Below are 22,170 nucleotides of genomic sequence, written 5' to 3'. Positions count from 1 at the left end.
AAAACCCTCAACTTTCCTGAGCACTGGATTAAGAATCAGTGTCTTTCTGTTTCTTCATTTCATTTATGTGCAAGTTTACTAGACGCACTGGACTGGTTTGAAACCTCCCAATGACGTCAATGGGCCAGAGAAATTAGAGCTATGCTAGACAGCTGCATTGCACCGAGTCTACTGAGGTTTTATTCTTTTCTCTCAGGGTGACATCCGAGACAGATATTATCAATCAAGAGCTCCTGGCGCTGCCCCAGAGAAGCAGTGCTTTATCATTCAAAATGGTAAGAACTTCCATTAGAGGAACTGTGCAGCTCACCTTCATGATATTTTTGTTCAGTTTAATTAGAAATAAAAAATAAGATTAAAAACTTCAGAGGGTAACTGAAGCTAAAAGCTGTTCAGGACCCTCTAGACATTTCATTTCCTTGCAGTCAAAAATAAAATTCCAAAATAGCAAAAAATGTATGAAAAATTGTATAACCACTTCACAGGGAAGAAGACAGATGAGCAAATAATTTTTCCTGAAGCTCTTTATCATTTTTCTTTTCAAAAAATATGTGTACATGGGTGAATTCAGACAAAAAATGATGTGATACTCCTAACTGTCAAACACAAAAAACAAAACTTAAAGGTGAAATCAAATGAAGGGATCATTAGTTCTTAAGGAACCTTCAGTCTGTTGTTTGCTGTGAATCATTACAGCAGACTTACTGATTTTATAATACTTAGATTTAACAACAAATAACCTCAGTCAAAGCCATAATTTCTGTAATATATATTAAATTTATTTTCTGACCCTGGGTATTAGATGAATAGTTTTAAAGTAGTTTAAATCTTAAGGGCTAGATTATGGATTTTAAGGCACACTCTTAAGTGTGCATGTCATGGGGGCAGGGGAGAGGGGACCAAATCATCACTCCCTTGGCAGAGGCACAAGGGAGGGTGCATTTCTGAGGTGTGCCATGTCCCTGGAGCAGACCAGGGTGGAACACGCTTTTTTGCCTTGGCTTTCCTCGATGGGCAACTGTGGCAAAGAAAAAGCTCCTAACTCTGCTGACTCAGTGGCACTTGTTTCCCTGTTTCCTCTGACTGTTGTCAGGACTGTTCAAGACGGGGGAGGCTTCTTGCTCAGCGTGGACTTGCATATGAATCCAGGCTGTCTTTACACAGATTCATGCATTTAGCTCCAAATCATTAGGAGGTATCTGCACAAAATCAGGGTAGTGGTATTTATGTCATAGTATCCCTGATACTGTTTGGAGTCACAATTGTTATCAAGTACCATATTTTACAATGTATAAATTGAGTTTTGAAGCCCATTTTTTAACTTTTAAAATTCAACCTTGACTTACACATTGTGTCACCATCCCCTGTGAACAACACTGGGCTTGGCACTTGGCTGGTGTGGCTCAGGCAGCATCGCTTGCAGGAGATGGGGCATACCAGCTGAGCTCCAAGCCTGGACCTGTCCCTTGCGAGCAGTGCCAGGCTCAGTGCTCAGCTGGTGTGGCTGGGCTCAGGACACAGCAGCGCGGCTTGCAGCGGACGGGGCTGGGCTCAGCTCTTGGCTGACACAGCCCAGGCAGTACTGCTCACACAGGATGGGGGTGTGCCGGCTAACCACTGAGTCCAGCCCCATCCGCTGTGAGAGGCACTGCCAGGCAACAAGCCCAGCCACACCAGCCGAGCGCAGAGCCCAGCACCACTCAGAGCACAGGGCTAGTCTCGGCAGTGCCACTCGCAGCAGACAGGGCCAGGCTCGGCACTTGGCTGGTGTGGCCTCATCTCCTGCGAGCCGTGCCAGGCTCAGTGCTTGGCTGGCGCAGCGCCGCTCATGGGGATGGGGCCACACCAACCAAGGGCCAAACCTGGCCCTGTCCCCTGCAAGCAGCACTGCTGCATGTGTCCACCTGCCATGTGCCCGGCCTGCAATGAGGGCACACAGAGGCTGGTATAAGTCCATTCTATATTTCTGATCCCAAAAGTTAGGTTGATTTATACCCTGGACCTATGAAATCCCTAACTTTTTAAATCAGAAAAATGGGGTCAACATACACCAGACCGAACTATACACCATGAAATACGGTACACACTTCTGTCAAAATGGAAATCCAGCAGTGAAAGGGACAAGGCCCTGCAGCATCGCAACATCAGTGGAAGAGAAAACCACATAGAGAAGAACATGAAGAAGACCACAATGAATCTCACTCCCTTCAAGTCCTATTTAAAACAACCCTACAACCTCTTAGGGTGTTCAAATGCCATGGTGATAAGAGGATGATAAAAAATCCAGAAACAGACTTAATGATCCCAGAAAGTTAAACTAATTAGGAGACCCTTTGCAAGCAAGTAGTACAACCAACAGCATGCCTTGCATTAGTCATTCAACTTGCTATTGGATCACTGACTGCACCCCTAGTGGCCTTCTGCTGACAGCTCTAATAAAGCATTCGGAGGCAAATCTAGGCTGTTAGGAATGGCGTCCGTCAAGCACGGCTTTTGTAACACTTACATGTACGGTTGTCCTACATGTAGGTTCCTACTTGACAACACCTGAGCAAGAATGGGGAGATTCCCAGTAACTTCTTTACAGGATGAGTATCTGAATTACATCTGCCAGCTTTGTTACTTGTAGATCAGATTCTGTTACTCTGTACACAACCAAAACTTGATTCCACAGACCACAAAGAGTAATTAGATGCGAGTTACAGATGGGCAAAAAAAAAAAAAAGACAACTAAAGGTCACTCTGTTATGCGACAGAAATGTGACATGGTGATATGATGCACTTTCCAGCTCCGTCACAAAGAAATGTGAAGACCTGACTGGTAAGTTCAAAGTCATTGTTGTACAAACTCAGCTACTGTATCTGGTCTCAAAATATTTGAGCTGAACACTCACCGAAAACCAAAAGAAACCAACTGGAGTTTTGTCTGAACCAGGCCTGACAGTAAGAAGTACAAGAAAAGGATAGCAATTACTAAAGTAATAAGAAGCTAGGCTTGCCAAATGACTTTTTCCCAGCCATCTCACTGCTGGCTATCTACAGAATTTACATGAAGTTCCTGTACTAAATGGTTCTACATCATATTGGTAGTAATTTAAACCCCAAATTCATTAGTTTCAGACATTCCCATTAGACATTCAGACATTGAATCATCTCAATTCATATTCAGGATGAATATTTGAGTGCAGACCTATTTTGGGTCAATTCGTGTGCATGCTTGAAAATCTACAATCAGATAAGTATGGATTCAGCGATGCACTATTTGCAGGGAAAATGTTTGTATGACTATTTGTAGGAAAAATAAGGACCAAGTATAGATTAGATTTGAATCAACCTCCCACATTCAAAAGACAGCTTCAGACCACAGGAGAGTAAACTAGCTCGTTTCATTTAAATGTAAATAAATTTAAATTTAACAAGGAGGAAGAATTTAAATATAATACATAAAAGGTTTAAGAACATCTTCATAGCACAACAACAACGGAAGTCCCATCTCTGCACAATGCAATTATTGATTATAAGCAGTGAACTGGTACCACAGATCAGCAATGTCTTTCCTGTTAAACAGAGTAAACGACACATGTGAAGCAGCATTTTTAAATTATCAAAATTAAGATCGCTAATTAAACAAATTAGTTGACAGAATTACAAGATATACTTGATAAAACGTGAAAAGCTGAAACTATTTTTCACTTGAAAGAGTAGCTTTAAAATTAATGCTGTCCAATCAGAAAGGAAGGGTAACAAACTCTTAGCTACTAAGCCTCCAAAAACTAGATTTTCCAACAGTAAAAGGAAATACTTTTCTTTGCAATATCCAAACCTGACTACATGACAATTATTTTATTGTTTAAGAGCCATGCTTCAAAGTCATGGTATTTTCTTCACTGAAAACGCATTTCAACAATGCATTCGTTCCGCTTTATAAAGCCATTTACGAGCGTATGAAAACTATTCAGTTTCCCCTGTCTAAACTGCGCCCACTGATTCCTGCACTGAATCTCTCAAACAGCCTCTATGTGTAGAAATGATTTCTTAGTTAAAAATAACTATTTATAGAAGAAAGAGAATATTCCAGACATGAAATTAAGCAATGTAACATGTTTGCCTCAGTGGTATGTATTTCCAAACCTCCATCCTATACCCACAAAAGCAAGAAAATTTGGAGAGAAAATAGTTTTTTTAATCATGACACTGTATAACTCCCACTGCCATATGAGGAATGATACATTTATGGGTAATACAGATTACTTGGATTCAGGGGAGCAGAATTCTCTTTTTGCTTCCGTTTTTAGTTTGTAAAATGTAAAATGGAAGCAATAATACAGCATTTAACTACATGGGGAGGAGCATAAACTGACTGCTGTGTACAAATTACTCTGAGATTCCTAGCTTCAAAATGACATACCAGGGCAAAATAAAATGCGAGACTAAATTTTGACTGACCTCACAGCTACCTGGGATGGCAGGGGAAAAGGGCAGTAGTGGCCTGAGTAACCATTGGTCAACTGCAAACAGCTCTAACCAGAAAATTCCTGCAAGAAACATGAATAACCCGCATACAAGGCTGAGGGAGAAACTTCTTGGGTACTACTGTGCCAGATATGCCACATAACCCATATTTGCCTTCCTAAAATATCCCTCAACCTACCTTGGATGACCTTAGAAAAATCCACCAAAAATTTCTGCTCAATCTACAATTAAGGCTTGATCACAATGTATTCATACCATGGTATGAACAAGACAGAAATATTATATTAAGGAATTCATGTGCACTTTTCAACTTCTCAACACCAAACCATTTAAAGTGCTTGATTTAAAGCATATGAATAAAAATATTCAAGCATGCAGGGGTGGAGGGTGTAGCCATGTTGGTCTAAAGACATAGGCAGATGAGGTCCTTTGGGTGAATATGGTATCTTTTAAGTTGGTCTAATAAGAGATATCAGATTCACCCAAAGAACCTTGTCTGCCAATATTCAAGCATATTTTTCTTTTCAAAATCACTAAATGTGTAGGCCCCTTTATGAACCAAAAATGGCTTAAGTTTCAATTGCAATGGCCTGTACAATTTCATTTTTTTCCTTTTCTTTTTTTAAAGCTTTTTGTAGGAGCACAAAAGGCAAACCCACACCACAAAGCTTCAATTATTTGTGCACTCCCATAAATTAAACATAAATCAGATGTGATAAAAATATTGCATCCAGGTTGTGAGCTTCCAAGGCAGAATTCAGATGAGGTCACCTTTGGCTAAGTTATTGTAATTTCATCAAAAACAGAGTTTGTGATATTAATAAAAGGCTTTTAGCTAAAGCAGGCCATCTATTTCTAACTGCAGAATATTTGTTGGCTGTTTGCAGGAAGGATATTTGGTTGAAAAATTAATTCTCAAAAAGACACTTTTAACTTTTTAAATATTACTTATGCATTTAAAAATGTAATGAATCACAAAAAAGGAATTTTATATATGCAGTGCTTTTTAATGCAAAATATTTCATATTCATTAGTAACAAAGGCAATAATCTATATTTGAATATCGTCCATTTAAAAAGAGTAAACTTCATGATAGCTAGTATTTAATTTTAGTATCTTTTTGTGTTTATTATTTAATTGTAAATATTATATTTGCCACAATAGGTTAAATAGGTTTACAGGTTGGAACCACTTCTCCTAACTTCCAAGACCACCTGCAGATCCGACTCGTCAGGTAAAACTGCTGCTTGCTGTTTTCCATCAGTCTCAAGCAGAGATGAACAAATTCAAAGCTTTTTTCTGCTTCTCATGGCTTCATCACAGAATTTCTGCCCCAGAAGGCAAGTGCCATTCTGAAACTAAAAGTCTCTGCACAAGCAATGCAGAAGTCAGCCAACCTTTGGAGCATCCCTATGGACTAGCATTAAAACATGAAGTTGCACCTTTTTCAGCAGGACTTGATAAAATCTCACATTACAGCTATTTGCTACTTCTTTACAGAACAGCTTTTAAAATAAAGTCCAATCAGACAGGACAGGTGTCATCTCTCAGTACAGCCTACAATTTCCCCCCAAGACCAATAAAGAAGATCTTCTTTCAGCTACCAATGTGCAATGACATATAGATAGATATTCACGATATCAGGCCAGATTCCTTCCTATACTACAGCTCCTCTGAGTGAAGATTATAGATCGAGAATGTGAGTCCTGTGCTGGTCACTGCCTTTACATTGCTTACAACAGTGGCTGGGCTTCTCTAAAATAAACCAGTGGTGCCGGGTTTCTAATCAACCCTAATGCTTTTCCTCCCCAAGGCACGCCCTACACAGCAAAGGTGGAAGAGCCCTGCTGACGTAATCCAAGCACAGAAGACAGGAATACCAACATGGAGTTCATTGTGTTGCTACAATCAGTTTCTGGTTCTTTTATGGTGCTTGAGTATCCGGGCCTTATTACACATTAATTTTAGACAGCTCCTGGAGATCTTAACCCCTGGATTGCCCACACATTAACACCTAAAACTAGTTTTAAGCACACTGTAGGCAGCTTAAAGTTATGCCACTCCAGGGCAGGTTTATCTTTGGTCTGTGTTACCCAGCTCACGTGCCATTAATATGCGTCCACTCCCCATAGACGAACCACTCAAATTGCAGTCCTTTAGCATCCAAGGATACAGTGCCCCCTCACCCCCTCTCCTGTTCTGTATGGACAGACTTTACACCCCCTGAACTCTATTTCCCAAGGGCCAGTTCTGGCAGCAAGCCTAGTCCCACTACCACCCCCGGGGTACAACTTTCCCACCTTTGGTTTGCAACCCTGTGCAAACAGACTGCAGAGCACATGCCAGCTAGCCATGCTGCAAAGCATGGATCAATCCAGGAGTGCAGGAGGAGTGCAGGGGGGAGAAGAAACAAGGTAGGTGGCCAGACCAGGTCCCCATAAGCTGGGGCTTCCTGCCCAAGGCAGGGGCAGTAGCTCCCCCAGAAGTGCCTTCCCTCCCACACCAGCCACCCCAGGAAATCTGACCAAAGTCCCCCACAGCCCAATTCCAATTGCAAATTTAATAAAACATGAGACCTTCTTTAATTTATTTCCTCTTTATTTCTATTTAAATTTACTTTTTTAAAAAACTTTTTATTTTATCCTTCAGTGGGTGATTCCCTTTATTTCACCACTCTTCCCCCAACCCCATGTCCTTTCCATCTCCCATTTCATTACCCACCTCCATCCCACTAACTCTGCCTCCCAGCTTCATGCCTCCCCAACCCCTCTCTCACCCCCACCCCCACCCCACCTAAAGCCTGTCCTGGTTTATCAGCCCTGTAATAGCAACTCACAGGGATAGCTCCTGGTCAAGCCCCTGCTCGCCAGCCCTTTAGTGGCAAGTCACAGCAGATGAGGGACAGGTCAGAGACTTTTTGCCTTAAGGTATGACTATGAACTTGAGTTAATACTAAAACCAATCAACATCTGAGCATCTCAAAGTGTAACTAACATGTGACAAGGCCCTCACAATGGCGTCAGATCTGAACAGAGAAGCGGGGCCAATTTTTCTTGAATTTACCATAAGAAAGCTGTAATTTTGCTGCATAGCAGTGGTTTTCAACTTGTGGCCTATGGATCGCTGGGGGTCTTCTGACTGTCTAAAGGGGTCTGCAAAAGATAGCTATGATCAATTAAATGTATATGAATACCCACACTTACAATTCCATGGGGTCTGCATCTCCATTTGAAATTGCTGCATCTCCATTCAAAATTTTGTAGGGGTCCACAAATGAAAAAAGGTTGAGAACCACTGCTATAGAGGGAACTCTGTGACTCAAACTCATTCCCCTAGTTAATAAAGGTAAAAGGGATTTATTCTGACTTCAGTCTACATGTGTTCTGCTAACATGGGCAATACAGCTTGTCATTTGACTGGGCAGAGCCACAGGATCTCTCATTTCTCTTTGCGTCTTTGCTAGCATAACCGTTTTGGGTACCAGGGACTCCCCTGATTCTCAACTGCCATGGCTTTGATTTTGTTAAAAAAAAGGGGAGGAAAGTGATGATATGACAATTAGTACCTGTGGAAGGACCACGCTCGGTCTACTTTATAACTTCAGTGCTTTTATTCTTTCTTATCTTACAGAAAACCAGTTGCGAGGCAGCAGCTTATCCGGACTGTCCCTGAAGTCGCCCTCCCACTCTGCAGAGGACTCCCGACCCCTAAGCGGAAAAGGTAAGAGGACAGTGTGCTTCACTAGTTAAAATTCTGTTGACTATTCAGTGTCTGCTGGGTCCCCTTCGCATCTTCTGCCCTGCAAAAGGGGATCTCCGGGCTTCTCAGTCCTATCTGAGTCCTAGCCCGCTTATCTTGGTCAAAGAAAGAAACAGAAAAGAAAAAGTTTTCCTTTGTTCTGCTTCCGTTGGGAGCACCTCACCGTTAATTGTTCAATTAGCGGCTTTTTACAGTCACTGCCTGAGGTTTTCTCCGGCAGAGCCATCGTGCAGGCTCTGTGGCTCTCCCACAGTCGGAGCTTGCCTTCGTGGTCTTTGGCGTCCCTCTCCCCTCGGGGTCCTGGAGTCACCTGGACTCTTCACGGGTCTGGGAAGGGTTGGTCCCTCCCGCTGCCTCTTTTGACTCGCCGTAGCCTCCCCAATCCTTAATGCCGGCTGTGGCTCCACTGCCATTCCCGTGGACTCAAGGTAAGCCGAGGTCTGGGTTCTGGGATCCCTCTGCTCTCTCTGCTCCTGCATCAGGGTCCCTCTTCCCAGATTCTTCTCTCTGGAGGGTCTCTCTCGCAGCTCCTCTCTCTCTTTTTCACTGTGGTGCCTGAAGGCAATCAGTCCGTGCCTCACCACTCTTTTTATGTCCGTTCTGGTGGGCTAAGCACCTTAGGTGTGTAATTTCCCCTACCTGGCAGGGTTCGTCATCAGGTCAGTCTAGCCCCATCTTACCTAAGTAACAGGGCTCCTGTCAGATCCCTGTTAGTCTTGCTTGCTCAGAGTTGCATCCTTTGGCATGTCAATGAAATTACAATGTAAGCATACATCTCGTTTCACGAGCTCTGCCACATTCATTTCCTTGTGATGGACTGCATCCCCTTGTGTTACTGTGCAACATGAACTTTTCTTCATGCACAAAGTCCACAATTGCTTGCATTGCATCCAATTTCATGTTCTATGATGTCTCAGTGTTTGCCACTGAGGATATTAAAGCACATATATCTCTGGAAATCATGTACAAGCCTACAGCTCTGTATGCCTTTCCACCAGTTATGAACACATGCATGTGTGAAAAAAATTAAATCACAGTAATTAATTAGAACTAAAGAGACCAACACTTCTAGGCTAGTGATGGACATGCAAAAAGCCTGAGCCTGAATTGATTCAATGTTTGCAGGTTAGTTTAACCTGCAAAGCTTGAACTGATTTGGAGGTGTACAGATATTCCCTTTTCACTGCAGAAATGCAGGCACATGCCTGCAGTGGCTCAGGCTAGAAGCAGAGGGGAGAGGGGGAGGAGGCAATAAAGCAGCCTTCCCTTCCACAATGCTGAACTGAGGGGGAGGAGGGGTGGGCACAGGATGCTGTGATTAGGGCAGGGTCCCCCCCCCCCAGCAGACCAGTAGGGAGTTGATAACACGATATTTATCACACTTTACTCAGTGTTTATCAACCCATTAAGAAAACAGAAGCTTCTGTCATTAGTTCAAGCTCTTTTTAAACAGCATTTCCCAAGGAAGGAATGGAGGGAAATTACCAGCTACTTGTTGATTAGCTCCAAAGAGCCCTAAGCTGACACTGTCCTGTCTCCCACAGCACAGACCGTAGCCAGCATGTGGTATTTTAGCTAATGATGAGAGGTGTCTGTGTAAGGCAGAGGGAAGTGGGGGATCCTTGCTTTATCAGGGAATGGTGGGGGAGGGGGATGGAGCAGAAGAAAGCCAGGCAGACCCTGCTGTATGTGCAGTCTCTGCCAGAGCTCCAGCCAGGAAGCAGAGGGGAAGGGCCAGCCCAGCTCTTTGGAACAGAGATCCTCACTCAGCACAGAGAGCATGCCAGGATGTTGGGAGGACTCTGATTTAACTTAAACAAGGAAGGGGTTTGGGACAGACATTGCAGAAACTGGTTTGACCCAAATCAATTAAGTCTGATATTACATTCAACCAGGTGTATCTTCAATTTTCAAACTGGTTTATGCGCACTGAATGTCTGTTCTGTTACAGGTTTAAACCAGTTTCTGATCACTTAAACCAGGTTCAGCGTCCTTGAAAGAGTTTGGTCTATTTCTCAGTGAGCAGACAGCTCTCAACACTTGGGCAGCCAAAAAAACTCAACAACACTAGTATAATTATCAACTATAATTATACTGTAGAAGAGGAAGGTAGTTCCTCAGGTTAAAGTCTTTTAATATAAGTGGACACACTCTCAGCAATTCAGATCTGGACTCATTTGTAATTTATCAAGATAAGATTACATGCTTTTTAAGTTGAAAAATATTGGTCCCATTCAATTTGGTGGAGAATAATGTCAAAATAAAGTTACACCTTCTTTTGTCTGTCCTTTGAGAGCTTCTGAACAATCTGACTGTATGAGGATGTAGCACAAAGGAACATTTTTAATCTTAGGTAATGATCAATTTATGAACCCTTGGGTGAGGATGGTAGATTGATAGTTCTTAAACAGCACTTTGTTCAAACTAGATGCTGCTCCTTCTCTTATAAAATTTTTAAAAAATCCTATGCTGTATGTCTGAGCTTATTTTTCTGAGATCTTTGTGGGAGTTTAGGGCACTCAGCTCCTTCAAGGAAAGTTCTCAGCACTTTGCAGGATTAGATCCTCCTTCCTTCTGAAAAATTGCTGCCCCCACACTTGCAACTGTTTCCCCAAGCTATTTTTTTTTTAGATACTAACCTAATTCTCTCCTTCTTTCTCATGTTTTTCCATAATCTTAACTTCTTCCAGGAATGTCTTTTTCTTTCTCTGCAACAATAATCTTCATATTTTTTCTTCTCTAAAATAATATTCAGTATTTGTTGTCACTATTTCAGACTTTAAGCACCAGAACAAGAAACACGCCTTTATTATTTTAAAGTGCTCTATACATTTCTGGAACCACAACTTTGGTTTTATTAATAAAAAAAATTCTCATCCTTTTTCCAGCTTGGGCTCTCAGCAAAAGCCCAAAGCAATGAAGTCCATTTGTTGAAAAAAATTATCAATCCTGTGATTACAAAAAACTATATCAAAACTTTAATTTTTATAGGACACATATATATTGAATGCAAAAATATATTTTTGCCTGGTACCAAGGAAAAAAGGACATTTCAGTATAACATAAATTAATATGACGATGAATTAACATGCCACAGGGAAATTGTGTTAAATGCAATTTCTGTGTCTCCCTTAAAAATGACATAAAACTAGATGAAACTTCCTGCAATGTCCTAATATGACCAGTTTTAGAACTGCAGCATACAGCAGCAGTAGCTGTACAGAGCTATTAAAATGTAACATTAGTTGACCGCAGAAGGGTGGCTTGGAAAGTTACAGCAATAAAACAAAAAGATCATGTACAAGTGAAAAGAGATTATTTTTGTGACTCATTAACATTTTAAATCAAAGTAAATTTGCCCCCCCCCCAAAATCAGTTCCTTGATTGTTGAGTAAGTTTGATACAACAAATAAGGGGAAAACAAAAACCAAAAACATACTATTTGACCTTAATCAGTAATTCATGTCGACAACTCTGTATAATAAAATGAACTAAGCACAGGGAAGAATTTTGCATTCCTGGCACCCTCCAGGTTCCCATCCAAACCTGTAAGATATTTAGGGGCACCATAAGTGCCAGATCAGGGAATTAGAGACCATAAAAATCTACGGAGAAAAAGAAACAGCTCTTAAAATTTTGCAACTTTAGGAACATATTGTTTTATTAATGCTCTGATTTAATTACTACTCTAGTATTTCAGTTGTAAATTAAACACCCTTCTACCTGTTTCTCTTGACGGAAGGTGCAGTACATTGCTCTGGACAAAAAACAAACAGGTACCTACCATATCCACGAATGACGCCGATTAGGAACAATATTTATATTTAACATCTTCCAAGATGATATTTCTCTTCCACTCTTCAGAATATATCCAGTATACTTTTTCACATATTCCAAATTTATCTCTCTTTAGTTTTTATCACTGACACTTGGATATTTCGAGGAGTTTTTATTCTTTGTGATTACATGTCAACTCCCATTTCAGGGTGGATGTCGCTTCATATACGAATGCAAATGACTTGGCAATCAAAATGTAAGGGTGCGTTTGGAACATCCTCTGCACACTTCTATATTTCTTCATTTATTGCAGGAAAAAATCTATTTCTGGAAAAAGCTTGACTATAGTTTCCTGCTGTCATTTAAATAATCCCTTCCAATGATAATGAAATCAAAAAAGGAAAGGATTTTCCAAATTCAGGAAATATCCCCATGTTAGCTTCCTGCTTCTAGTTTTCATTTCATATTCATGGGTAATTTACCAGCTTCACAATTAAATAGCTAACCTTTATTTAAAAAAAAAAAAATCAACCTCAGGGTATCCCTGTACTTCACTTTTTGTGTTGCTGTAGTATCTCCTGTTTGACTAGTTTTACATTGTTTAGCTTTTCAGTGCTTGTTGAAAGGACATAACATAGGATCAAATTTCTTGAATGACAGATATAAACCACAACAAAGAAGAATCCCTAGGTAAGATCATAAAGTCCTTATCACTGCTACAGATTACTGGCAATGCAAAAGGAATGTATTACAAAACTATATTGTTATCACTTTAAGTAAATCATAGAAATCAATGACACTTTCTCAAGGTTCAACACTCATTGCAAATATTGTTCTGGCCATGAAGCACAGATACTCCACTTTACCCATTATTTAAGGATAAACTGTATTTGGGAATGGGGAATTTAATATCCCTTTTCCACTGATCTTTTATTTGGCCAATTGGGCATACTGCTAACGAGAACATCCAAACTAGCACTAGCCTCTGAGCAGGCTGAACATACACGTATGGTGATTCTCATTCCTACAATGGGATTACACCAACTTCCAGCTCATTCCTGCTGCTAAAATCATCAGAAACAGCAACAGCCCCCCCTGTACAGAGGGAAAACTCCTAGAAAAGAAGCTCTTCAGGGAAATTCAATATCCCTTGTGCCCTGGTTAGGGTGGCCATTGATCCTGTTTTATAGTGGACCATCCTGGTTTTAAACCCTTTGCCCCCTGTCCATTTCTGAGTGAGGAACGGACTGCAAAAAGTCCTCTTTTTCAGTTCATTAATGGAAATACATGCCAGTCATTTGTCCTTGTGATTCTACTGGCTATGCCTAGAGCTAGGGCGGTGCACAGCCAGGAGGAGCAGGGTCCCAAGCCAGCCATGGAGGTGCAGGACCCCAGGGGCTGGTCGCTCTGTGCCTGCGCGAGGAGCTGTGGCTGCAGTGCACGTGCTGCACAGCGAGAGCCGAGGCGCTGTTGTGTTCCTGATAGGGCTGTGCGAGGCTTCAGACAAAGCTTTGGATCCGGAGAAGCTTCAGGCACTTTGGGGTCCAAAACAGCACATCCGTGTTGAAGCGCTGCCTCGTTTGGCTTCCCAAAGTGGTTCAGAGCTGCCTCAGAACCACCTCCGAGATCCAGCCACAGGGTATAATGGAGAAACAATAAAATATCTATAACTTAATTGTTTTTTGTCCGATTTGGATACATTTTTGAAGACTGCTAGACTCTGCAGAGAGGATGAAGGCTGCCAAGTTTCACGAAGATCGGTGCAGGGGCTTGGGGGGAGCAGCACCCCAAATTCTTGAAAGCAAAACTCACCTCAGGTCTAGGCGTTACAATGTAGCAGGGTGAAAACTGCAGGGGCAGGGTGTAGCTCGTACAGAGGCCACAAAGCCTGCCAAGTTTCAAGAAGATTGGTTCAGGGGTTTTGGGGCAGCTCTACCCCAAATTGTTGAAAGCAAAACTCCTGTCACATCTATGTGTTACAATACGGGGGAGGGGTCAAAACTGCAGGGGTGGTAGCGCTTGCTGAGGTCACAAAGTCTGCCAAGTTTCAAGACAATCGGTGCAGGGGTTTGGGGGGAACTGCCCCACAAGCTGCGGACAAGCAGAACTCGTGCCATAGGTGCTTGTGGGACTGACTGTGTCCGTCTTGGGGCGGGGCGGGGAGACACTGCTGCAGGCCTGGCTGCTAAGCTGCTGTTACCAGTTATCAATCAATTAAACATGATTCACTCAGGGACCAGGACCCAGCTCAATACACAGGACCTAGCTACTACATAATGACTTAACGAGCATCAATTGGCACCTACAAAACCAGGCTAAGAAGAGGAAAGAATCAATACAGACAATCAACTGCCCTAAGACACAGACAGTCTTGGCATGAGTTTTGTCTGTCAGCACCTAGGGGTGCAGGCCCCAGAACCCCCCTGCACCGATCTCTCTGACAGCTGGCAGGCGTCGTGGCTGCAGCAGGGGCTACCATCCCTGCAGCTGTCACCCTGCCGTGCCTTAACACACGCAGTGTCACCCCTGGCACGAGTTTTGCTTGTCCACAACTTGAGGTGCAGTTCCCCCCAAACCCCTGCACCTAACTCCTTGAAACTTGGCAGGCTTCGTGGCCTCAGTATGAGCTCCCAGTCCTGCAGTTGTCAACCCCGTGTTGTAACACACAGCCATGACATGAGTTGGGCTTTCAAGAATTTGGGGTACAGGTCCCCCTAAACCCCTGCACCAATCTTCTTGAAACCTGGCAGGTTTTATGCTCTCAGAAGAAGCTACCATCCCTGCAAGTTTCATCCAAATTGGACAAACCCCCCCCGAAGTTATAGATATTTAATTGATTCCCTATTATACCCTATGGCCGGATCTCTGAGGCAGCTCTGAAGCTTTGGAGCTGCTTCGGCCGGATCGAGGTGGAGACCCGGTTCGGAGCTCTGGATCGGATCACTGCCATCCGAAGCGGCTGGATCTGAAGCCAGATCGGATCGCTGCCGACTCGCACAGGTCTAGTTCCTGAATTCCCTGACCCTGGGCTGGGCGTGTGCGAGTGGGCCTGGGCCCTGGGGGCAGGTGAGCTGCCAGGGCTAAGAAGCTGGTTTGCACATGTACCCTTCTGCTTGCCTTGGCACAAGGTAATAGCTCTGAGAGCAGGCAGGTGAAGCACTGCATACATATCTGTTGGGAGGAGGCTCCTGTCACCGTCTTTGCACCCCAGAGCAGCCCAGCAAGTCCCTGGGGAGTCCTGCTGTACAGAGAAGGGGAACTTTGGATGGAAGGACCTCTGGGCTTCTGGGTGGCTGGGCCAGCTTATTCCATCATTATTTCTCCTCCATGATAGGCAAACCTGTCTGTCTCCTGGGGAAGGAAGGGAAGGTCCCGCCAGGAGCTGGCTGTACTGCCACAGGCATCCAACACCCACAGACCCACTCAGCCCAGGTCTGACCAAAATGTGGCCAGGGCTGATTCCCAGGAGCCCAATGTCCGTGCTGAATGCTGATGGGGGGGGATGTTGAGGTCCCTGTGCAGTGCGTTAATATTTTATTATAACAGTCAGCAATAAGACACGGCCAGTGCCATTTTCCCAGTCTTTTTGTGGTGGACCTTCCCCTTGCTGCTGATTGGTCAAGGTGCCCAATGACCCTCCCCACCCCTTGCTGCTGATTGGCCAAGGAGGCAGCAGCCCTGCTCCTTGCTGCTCATTGGTCAAAGGGGTCAGTGGTCCTGCCCTTACCAAAGGGATATCCTGTATTGTGGGGATATGTCAGTGGCTACCCTAACCCTTAGCTAGCCTCACTGTTCATTGGACCAATGGGTATACCAGTAGATGTACCAGTAGATGCACCCTTGATAGCCATTAGAATCACTGGACACAGTCTCCACTACAGTTAAAAATGCACCACTCATGGGAGCTCTGAAACTGATGGTACCCAAAAACTCTTGTTTCAGCTGTAACCATATCTGCTACTTAAGGGCCCGACTTTTCATCTTGGAGGAAAGAAGGAAATCAATTACTGATGGAATTGAGCCTTAATCACCACTTCTGTAACTTTGGAACATCGAAAATGAGTCATCATCTTCAGCTCTCCCCTTCCAAAATTCAGAGTGAGCACTAATCTCCTATACTTTACTTCAGCTATGCTGGAGCATACTGCATAGACCTCCTTCTGCTTTGAAAAATTGGGGATAAGAAACAAAATATGGTATTTGGAAGTTTTCCGTTTCCAAAAATGTGTGCGTGTAAATATTTTATTCCCAGTTTCAGTATTGCTAAGTGTCTAATAATAAGGGACTTCAAGGTCAGCTCAGCTCAAGGGAAGATGGGTTGTTTTTTTCCCTAGGAGCCAATGATTTACAAATAGCAGTGCAGTTCATCAGAATCAAAGGTGATTCAAAGGAAATGTTCTCAAACCACACAAAAGAATGTAAGCAGTTTATCAATATGCTAACAGCATGAAAGTGACTGAAACAACTCCAGCCATCAGCTGAACAGCTAGTGGCATTTAACAATGAGTCACACACTGTGGCAGGAGGAATGTTTTTGGTAAACTGACATCTTCAGCCGAGAGTAGCTGGCCATACCTGTACATTTAAGTACTGAACTGCAATTATTAATTATGATTTTAAATAGGAATTCAAAGGAAACTCAAAGAGATAGACTGAAAATATTACCTATTGAATCATGATTTAATGCAATGGGGCTAACCTTTTTTGGCAGGTATAACACAAATTAGACCCAAACCTTCCCCAACTGCCACTCAAATCCTGTTCCTCTGCATGATCTGCTCTCTGCTTCTTGCCCTATCTGTTGTGCTGCTTGCCCCCTCCCTGATCTGCCATTTGCCACATACACAGACTGCCTGGGCCACTTGTACCCATGCTGCAGGGTGGCTACCCCGACTTAATGAATTAAAATATTTTGAAATTAAACATTAAGAACTGAACATAAATGCTAATCTGAAAATGTACTGTAAATATCAGGAAAGCATTCATGAATCGCTTTTATACTGTATGAGATTTATAATCACTTTGACCCAAGTACAAAGGTTCAAAAAGCCAGAGGCAGAATCGATTCAATCCTGGAAGGGTTTTCTGAACTGCAAGATTGGACCGATAATGAACTGAACCGACATTCAGTGAGGGGTCCAGTGGCCAAAGCAGCCTCCCATCACGAATCTCTCTTCATGCCCAACAGACCATGCCAAAGGCTGCCAAACCCAATCAGTCAGCAGCCCACATCAGATTGGCTGCTGGATGCACACCCCAACCTATGGGGAGGGGGAGAGCCAGCAGACAGTCTCACCCTGGCTCTACCTGTGTCAGCCACCCATCTCTCTGAGATGCAGGGGAGGGGGACAAATACACCCCTGGCCCCACACTGGCTGCTGCTATTAGGTTCTGCACAGAAGGGGGAAACTCCTCCAGGGACACTTCTTTCTCCCACCAGCAGCTCAGAAGCCAGACTGGGAAAGCACCAGCTACCAGCCTCTCTAAGAGGTAGACAGCGGTGAGGAAGGCACCCCCCCAAACCAGCACCAGCACCAGCAGGAGGCCTATGTTGGGCCAGGAGCTGTGTTTCCTCCCCCCTGCCTCCCAGGAAGCCTGGCACCTGGTGAGGGGATGGGGCTGGGGCTTTCCCAGCCAGACTCACTGTGGCTTCTTCCCCCCTCCACTCCGTGCCATGATGACCCCTCCGGGGGGGGGGGGGGCAGCATTGCTGGACTGGGGAGGTGCATTCCCCCCCCATCCCTTGCTCCCAGTAGGCACAGGGCTGGAGCTGTCACAGCTCAGGGGCTTGCTGGGCTGAGGGAGGAGGGGGTCTTCCTCCCCTTCCTCCATTGCACAGATCCAGACAAGGAGGCCCAGGGGTCTGTTCCCCTGCCTCCCGCCCATTCCACTGGGCTGACAGGTGCAGGCAGGACGCAGGCTAGGGAGCAGAGGCATTACTGCTTCAGCTCTGTGACAGCTCCACCGCCGGCCCTCCTCCTCCGCAGCAGACAGCACAGCCCAGGGCTACAAAGCATCTTGAGCTGCTGGGGGATTGTCAGGTAACTTGAGTTGGTTGGGGATCTGGGACACAAATTTAATAGACTGATTTAACCTCAATCAGTTAAGCCTGATACTACATCCAACCAGACTTATCTTAAACTAGGTTTCGCCATATTGAAAGTGGTTTATATGCATTGAACTTCTGTTATGGTACAGGTTTGAACTGGCTTCCAAACACTTATACTGGCTTATGTGCAACTTCTGTCCCTAGTTCACATGTAAATGTAGATAGTGACTATTTCTGAAGCTTTATAATTAGAGCTCAAACAATACATTTAAAAAGGAACTGAATTTCCTTATGGAAGAAGAAAAGTAATCAATATTACAAATATTTTGACATTAAACCAGGTGATTTTTGTACACCTCCCTTGTAATTTTTCTTAGAGGCCTGTTACAAATAAAGTATGTTCTATTTTAGACTGAGAAGCAGTAGATTGTTTTAGTTGCAACTATTTATTAAAAATCAAAAATATAATTACTATCTTGAACACAGATTTTGAAGGCCTATACCTACAAAATGAATACTACAGAGGAACCTAGATGCAAAAGTTTGTGCTTTTGCAAAAACCACAAAAATCCATTTCTGTATGCAGCTATCTTACTGGCACGAACCAAGATGCTTTTGCATTTCCTAAGCGGATCTACACACATACTAGGAATGTTGGCTGGTTTGGGGGTGGTTGTATACTTATCTCAGTACTCTCTGCATTTTCCTTAACAATGCTCAGAAGTTTTTTAGTGCAAGGAGTTTGCCTATGGTGGTTAAACTAGTCACACCATCATCTTCTGTCATGTTGCTTTGGTTTTCTTTACCAACACAAATAACCCTGGGGTACTATAACAACATAAGAAGTGCCATACTGGGTCAGACTAATGGTCCATCTAGCCCAGTATCCTATTGCTGGCAGTGGTGCACGCTATAAAGGGAAAGCATTGAACCAGATACACCTAGTGTGATCTATCTGCTATTCAATACCAATCCTAGCACCCACCATTATTGGTTTAGAGATACCAGAGCAAACATCTCTAAACGTCCTGTTCAATAGCCATTAATAGATTTATTATCCATTAATATATCTAGTCCCTTTTTGAACCTGGCTATACAATGCTGTGTTTTGAAACTAGACATGAAGAGACTGATAATCAACTGTCTTTGTACTTCTAGTTACCTCAACAAAATTCAAGGAACACAGAAAGCCCTTGATAAACCTCAAACTTTGCAAAATCTGAGGTGAGAGATTTCAATTTAAATGACTACATAGGCCGGGCCATAGTTAAATGTACAACTAAATGAGAAAGCCAATTTTAAAAAGTTACCACTAAGTTTTTAAGCTTCTCTTTTTTTAATCATCCACATTTTCATAATTCTCTAGAAAATGCACCCCTGCTTTATTTGGTCTAGGCATCAGTTTACTGAGTCAAAGGGCCAAGGCATCTAAAATAACTGGGCACCCTGCGGATGGGAAAAATAACGGTTTCCAAGTCTCTTGAATGGAAATGCTTTAGATATCTTTGCAATTCAGCCTGCATTCCAGTATGACTGGATTTGTACTGGAAAAAGAACAACATGAGATGAGATGTTAATTTTTGCTTCTTGCTTTTGCTTCTTTAACCAGCAAGAAACAAAGAACTATCATCTTAAATGGCTTGCAGAATATTATGATTCTCACTCTCTTCTTCAGGACTACAGCATCAAGATCCAATTTTCATAATGGTTTTAAAAAAATGAGATCAGACTAACAACTATATTCCAAGAAAAGGCAGAAGGTAGGTCTGAGGTGTACCTTGGAAACTAACTGAATCAGAGATGTACAAGCTATTTGATAAGGTGAGTTGCTGCTCATGAAAGCATATGCATCTCTCTGATTTAGTGCGCAAGGTGTACCCTGCCTTCTGCCTGACTTTTGACTAACACCACTAACTACCTCTCTCATCACAAGAAAGATGGAAGAAAGCTTTCCCCAAAAGACAGACATACAGGTATGTAGTTCAGCATTTTAAATCTCACCTGCAAACTCTTTTTAAGAACCTGCAGGTGTTTTTTCAGGAAAGTTGAGAAAACACCTGCAGAATCTAAAGCCACCGATGCTTTTCTATCCTACCTAGCTTTGACTCTGCATTTTCCATTCTCCTCTCCAATTTTAATGCTTCTGCCCCTGCAGGTTTCCAGTTTTTTTCCATAATCATCCGTCCTGACCTTGATGTGGATAATTGCAGGGAACATCACAGTAAGCAAATGGTGGCTGGGCAGGCAGGATAATGAGTCTTTTCTTTTTTGTTTTTCTCTTATAACAATGTCTCAGACAGATGAATAATTATTCCCTACTAAAGACCCAGATGAAAGGCTTCAAGATTTGTTCATTATGGCCCCAACCCTAGTTTAAAAAAATGTACTTTTCTAGGATGAGTTCAGCAGCAGTTTTAACACACTTCTGTGCAACTGCTGTCAAAGTCCTGCCTTCTCATTCTTCCACCACTCCTCTCCTGGAAAACTTTTTAATGGGTCTTTTTTGTCTTTGTTTGCTACAGTAAGCACATTAACATTTTCACAGAAAAATGATGGCTTTACAGGCCTGCAAAGCGATAGGTTCTGATAGTGCCACACTTCAGGCTCACAACCCAACCTACCCAGCAGAGAAAATCCTGGTGTAAAAATTACCTGGATATTTTACAAAACCCTGATTAAAACATATTGTATAATATGTTCTGTCATGGTTTCTTTAAATGTTACATTCTGCATCTATTTCAGAACTCAAGAATTGTTGATTACAAACGATTACTTATAATAACTGAGTTTACTGACTCTGCTTTTCTCTCGAGTGCCTGATATTAAATCCCTCTATCACCATCAGATTTGGGCCCAAACACTGCTATGTTGTGTAGCCTGGAAATTTACAGATGATTTATTCTGATTAAAATCATATGATTTTGTAAGGCAAACCAGATCCACAGAATTTATAATAATATATGTACTTAGATATTTCCCCTTCCTGTATTTTAAAATAGAGACGGGCTAGGAGAAGCCAAAGGTCAGTCTTACCAAAACTGAACGTACAACATTTTTCTTATAGCCAGGCAGAAGTCACAAAACATTCCCAATGACATATTAATAAGACATATTGTTTTGCTTGCTTTCCTAGTGGTTTATAATATTAATATAATAAAGACATCATTCAAATATACCAGTGAGACATCTAGAAATATAAAAAACATGCATATCTGCTCAGTTGTGCCCCAAATTAAAATATAAAGTCCTACATCAGATCATTCATACACATTATATGTAATGCTGTGCTTGGACATTTCAGCAGCTGTTCTACAAAGTGTCAACGATCATTTTGCAAATGTTTATATTGTTTTTTGTTATATTCATCTCACAAAGACTAGTTGGTGGAATACAAAGGTACCTATTGATTTGGGAAAAAATGAGGTTGCTTGTGCACTAAATGAACTACTCACCCATGTCAGAATCCTTTCATTCATTCTTTAAGTGGTCATATTGCTCAGTAATGAAGAAATGCTGATTTGCAATTCAAATTATTTTTCTCCCAAAGAGGCAGTCCCCCAATTGTCCCAACACCTCTAACATATCCTTACATTATCTAACAGATTCACATTTTAAAACACCATTTTTAAAAAATACAATGGTGTTGGTATCTAAAAAGATAACTGATTTTGTAAAATAACAGAATATAAAATAAACTTTTCAGATTTTGAGTCAAGCATAAATTCTAAGGAAGACTTTAAAAAAAAATCGAAATTAAGTTTCCTAAATAAGATATGCTACCCATGCTGTACTTGAGTTGAAACTAGCAAGTAATTAGTATGCCATTATATTACCTGCTCCAACATAAGGAATGTGTTTTGGTACAGAATATAGGGTTTGACATATACCAGAGAATCTCTGAGGAATACATGTCTAAGATAAGGGAATACTGGACTGCTTACAGGTATGTATTCATTAGGGACAGTCTACATGGTTGTCTCTTGCCAATGCAAATGACTTCTCATTTAATTGTCAGCTAAAATATTCAGGGCTTACTTTTCCCCTACTTTCCACCTGGTATAGACATGTACACCTGTGGAGAGAATTTAATATGTTACAGAATTAAAATTCTC

General features: G+C 42.4%; 1 protein-coding gene and 1 long non-coding RNA gene across 4 annotated transcripts in view; one reads left to right on the top strand and one right to left on the bottom strand.

The window, feature by feature from the left end:
* The window catches only part of PDE4B (phosphodiesterase 4B), a 388,611-nt gene that overhangs the window by 127,890 nt on the left and 238,551 nt on the right, over nucleotides 1–22,170 (bottom strand). The window lies entirely within an intron of this gene.
* LOC149863554 (uncharacterized) lies at nucleotides 195–12,678 on the top strand. Its single transcript, XR_016442359.1, has 3 exons — nucleotides 195–275; nucleotides 8,104–8,193; nucleotides 12,615–12,678. It is a non-coding gene; the product is annotated as an uncharacterized LOC149863554 (long non-coding RNA).

Source organism: Crocodylus siamensis, chromosome 5 (assembly GCF_052110815.1).
Source record: "Crocodylus siamensis isolate JL-2025a chromosome 5, ASM5211081v1, whole genome shotgun sequence".
In the NCBI taxonomy this organism is placed as follows: Eukaryota; Metazoa; Chordata; order Crocodylia; family Crocodylidae; genus Crocodylus; species Crocodylus siamensis.
This window is presented reverse-complemented; position numbering and strand designations above follow the sequence as displayed.